Source organism: Nansenia antarctica (genome assembly GCF_963989245.1).
Source record: "Nansenia antarctica genome assembly, chromosome: 4".
NCBI lineage: Eukaryota > Metazoa > Chordata > Actinopteri > Argentiniformes > Microstomatidae > Nansenia > Nansenia antarctica.
This window is the reverse complement of record NC_137689.1, coordinates 54584318-54588810: the sequence shown is the minus strand read 5'-3', so window position 1 is coordinate 54588810 and position 4493 is coordinate 54584318. Positions and strand designations below refer to the sequence as shown.

The 4493-nt window shown below is 47.7% G+C and overlaps 1 pseudogene across 1 annotated transcript; it reads right to left on the bottom strand.

Moving 5' to 3' along the window:
* Positions 1 to 213: 213 nt before the first annotated feature.
* On the bottom strand, positions 214 to 3973 carry LOC308156099 (annotated as a pseudogene). The gene is made up of 6 exons: positions 3952 to 3973; positions 2310 to 3722; positions 1591 to 2000; positions 1192 to 1422; positions 503 to 598; positions 214 to 243 (listed from the first exon to the last, which is right to left on the bottom strand). The product of its transcript is annotated as an uncharacterized misc_RNA (transcript).
* Between the last annotated feature and the right edge of the window lie 520 nt (positions 3974 to 4493).

The following is a 4493-nucleotide window of genomic DNA, read 5'->3' as shown; positions in this document are numbered from 1 at the left end:
GTTAACCCTGGGGGGGGCCCGAGTCGAGACTCCATCGGATTACCCCATCCCATTGGACTCTGTTGTTTTTAAAGACTCTATTTTTAATTAGCTTTTATAATTCCTTTTAATAAAGATTCATTGTGGACTGTTCCTGGTCTCTGGGTGTTGTCTGGGTAACCTTGGTTGGCTCCTCAACAGTATCCTCTTAGAAGGCAGGGGTGTTGGAAAGCTTTAGGGCTGCCCCTGCCCCGTTACACCCGTCTGGGGACGAGGGGATGAAAGAGAAAAAAAAAGAAGAGTGTGATTTAGTGAATATACTGAATACACTGATACACATTGAAATAAAGTTGATTCTGTATGAAAGGGAATGCCAGATGACAGTAAGGGGAAAAGAGCTATAATATCTATGCAACAACGATGCATTGACAATGTTAGTCAGATATGTCAAATGTGCTGACATTTGTAAAGCCCATCTATGTTCCTATTAACCATTTGATGACTGGTTAAAATGACGACTGACCTCGTGCATCCCCCTGTGTTCAATCTCCTTGACACAGTCGAACACTAATGCCGGGATCATGGGAGAGACGGTTGGAGCGTAGTCTGCCAGGGTGGCCTACACATGGGAGAAACATACATAGTTTGTCTAAGATCTTGGACACCACAGTAATAGAGCAAGACATACAACTATACCCAGGTAAAAACAAAGGCTGAAGGTGAGGGAAATATGGAGCTCTGATCAGTTGAAGTAATGGATGCCTTGACTAGGGTTGGACGGTATCACATTTTTGACACCGTTAAACCTTCCCCAAGTTTAACTGCGGTATAGAGTATTACCGCGGGATTAAAAATCACATGGATTGATCAAATCACAAAACTTGCACACAGCCGTGTCAAGATTTGCTGGCTCTCCCTTGTCATTCAGTCGGAACCCAAAATGCTGCCAAATTGCAGCAGTTGCAATTTCTTTAGACACTAACTATGTTGTGCTCGCCATCTGTTTTTCTAATACTCTCTTCTGAGGAGAAGCTGTCTTTGCTGTCTTTTAATTTGACAAATGACATTGTTTACAAAAAGTTCTGTCATCACTACATGACAAAAGAAGATGATGATATTAAACAGTACAACAGTGTAACAGACAATAACAGTCTGTATAACAGTGTTACAGGATAATAACAAACAACATGAACAAAACAAAAAACTGCTTACAGGTTTGTCTTTTCCTCGACCCCTTCTAATGGCTCTCCAAAGGCCACAGAACCATCCACATCCTTTCTTCTTCCCTTTCACCTTAGTAGACTTGACCAGGCTGTCAATCACTACAGCAGGCTTGATGTCCTGGTTAGGCTGAAGCAGGCTGAGGAATGCATTGGACTTGATATCCTCACCTGCCTGGAGAAGGCTAGTGTCTATCATTGTAGGCTTTAGGGTGGCCATGACCTTAGAAAGACAATGCAGAAAAAACCTTTACAGAACAGCTATGAATTGGACATTCCAGTTACTGGTTGTAAAATAAATGAATAATGTATTAATAAAGATAATACAGATCTAAAATGAGAATAACAGTACAACAGTGTATCAGAGAGGGACAGTAGGAGCACTGCTTACAGGTTTGTCAGGCTTGAGGTCCTGGTTTGAGTTGACCAGGCTGGTGTCAGTCACTGCTGGCTTCAGGTCTGGGCCAGGCTGAAGAAGGCTGGCTTCAGAAGGCATGACCTCCTCACCAGACAGAAGCAGGCTGGCTACAGAAGGCTTGACCTCCTCACCAGACAGAAGCAGGCTGGCTACAGAAGGCATGGCCTCCTCACCAGACAGAAGCAGGCTGGCGTCAACCACTGCAGAAGGCTTGAGGTCCTCACCAGGGTGGACCAGGCTGGTAACAGAACCTCTCTGCTCGTGTTCCTCCAGCAGGAGTTGAAGAGTAGCTGAGTCCATTTTAAACATGGGCTCCCACACCATGCTGTCAAGGCCTGCCACATCTGAGGCTCCGGATTGGAGGCTGGTGGCCAGAATGGGGGCTGAGGATCACAACAGATTTTTGTCTCTGAAGACAACAATATTTGACAACAAACATATCCTTTCCCCCTCTCAGAACTCTTAAAAACTACATAAAGTATTTTAAAAGCCATTAATAATAAACCCTACACCAATGAATTAGATATATAACAGTATTTGTTTCTTGAATTGCTTGGAAACAAGAAAAACATATGTGATTTGAGCCAATTTCACCTATATTTCAATGATATCCCCATGCACCAAGGTTTACATTTTCAATACAAGACTGCATTTTAAAACTACAATTTAAATTATAGGCATGAGGTCCTCACCAGGGTTGACCAGGCTGGTAACAGAACCGCTCTGCTCTCGTTCCTCTTCTATCTCTAGCAGGGGTTGAAGAGTAGCTGAGTCCATTTTAAACATGGGCTCCCACACCATGCTGTCAAGGCCTGCCACATCTGAGGCTCCGGATTGTGACCAGAGACCCCAAGCATGTGATGGCGACGGCGTGCTTGGGGTCTCGTCCCCACGGGTGGGCGTGTTCTCGTCCACCTCCTCCATGTGCACAATGCCGGAGGAGGATCGGCGGTGGTGGTCGTCAAAGGGGGAGGCGGGGGAGGAGGCGGTGGGGGAGGCCGGGGGGGAGGGGGGGGTCGGGCTGGAGGACGGAGATAGCTGAGCGGAGGCAGTTGAGCCACTGCTGCTTGTGGAAGACGTCGTTCCCCTGGAGGGTGTGAGACTGACCCTGGGACGGGTCCTGGAAACGCACCCGGAAGATGTTCTTGGCTTTGTCTGCGTTGCTGAAGGCCCCTCTGAAGGACCCCCCCATCCTGACGTCCCCGTCCTGCAGGTCGTCCAGGACCAGCTCCTGGACCGCGATGGGCTGGCGGTACACCTGGAACACCTGCCGCTCGTTCCTGGTCACCGGCCGCGTCATCACCAGAACCTCGTTGAACAGGAACACGTGTAGCTTCGTGCCGCTCTTGTTCCAGAGCTCTCCGTGGCAGAGCAGACTGTTGCATTGTGGGATGCGGGGGTGCCTCTGCCTCTCCTCCAGGTACTCCAGCTGGGCGGAGTAGAGCGGCACTCAGACTCCCCCTTCCTGCTGTTGATGTCTGACAGCACGCCCTGGATGATGCTGATCGCCTGCTCCAGGAGGAGGGTGTCTGGGTGGTCGGCCGGCGTGTGTCTGAGGATCTCCTTCAGCAGAAGCGGGTACTTGACCAGGCGGGAGCGCGGGATGTCCAGGAAGCTCCAGAGGTCCAACTTCCTGCTGAAGGGCGACTCCAGACAGCGCTGCAGGAAGTCCTGCACCCGGTGGTCCTGCTTCTTCTTGTCCAGCAGAGCCTTGGCCGCAAGCTGGTTACTGCAGTACTCCCTGTACGCATTCAGCCCTGGGAGCCAGCTGACTACGATCTGCCCGACCTCCCCCACGTTCCCGTTAGGGCGCGTGGCCCGGCCCAGCTGGGCCAGCAGGTCCTCGTGCAGCGGGATGTAGGCGTCCAGCTCCCCGAAGATCTGGCTCAGCTCCTCCTCCGACATGATGGACAGCTTCAGCATGGGGTGGTGGTACGCCTTGCGTGCGAGTTGGAGATCCTCAATCAAGTACTTTTCTCCGCGAGACAGCTCAAATATGGCCTCCTGCCTCTTGATCTCCTTGGTGGAGAAGGTTCCCTTCTGGCTGACGTCCAGCGTCTCGGACCACAGCGTGCTGTTCCTGCGCTCGGCCTGCGGCCTAGTACCTATGACCGAATCACAGCCGTGCTGATATTCAGTATAACACACTCCCTCTCGTGTGATATTGCTTAAGTATTTGTTTCTTGTATTGCTTGGTAACAAGAAAAACTGTATACTTTGATTTGAGCCAATTTCACCTATATTTCAATGATATCCCCATGCCCCAAGATTTACATTTTCAATACAAGACTGCATTTTAAAACTACAATTTAAATTATAATTTCGTATTCTCACCTGGAAAGTAATGGTAGTCCATTTTCGTCCGTAATTAATATTCCAAAATATAAGGTTATCACTGTGTGACTGTCTTGATCGCAAGCAAAGAAGAACTAAATTATGGAGTTCTTCAGAAGTTATAAGAATGTGTTTGTATAGTGATGCTGTCATTGTGATGCTGTATCGAAGAGATGGATTCGGATTCTTCGTAACTCTTAGTAACCACTTCCTAAATTCTATATGCGACACATTTAGCTACAGTAAAAGAAGTCTTAGCAAAATTGCTTTTAAAAGAAGGTCTTATACAAATGATGTTGTTGGCCCACACATTCAGACATAATGGGCTTTAAAAACGCCGTCCCTACTGTGACTTGCGAAATGGAAAATTATATATTGTAGAGATACTTTACGTCCCAATATTGAATAGGCTATAGTATTCAATAACATCCGTTAGCTATTTTATCTTCATGTCTTTATAAACTAAGAATGTCTACTTAAGAATTGCATACGAGGCAAGTGCACGTTTGGGTGAAAAATGTCAGTGCGTAAAAAGAGCGGAC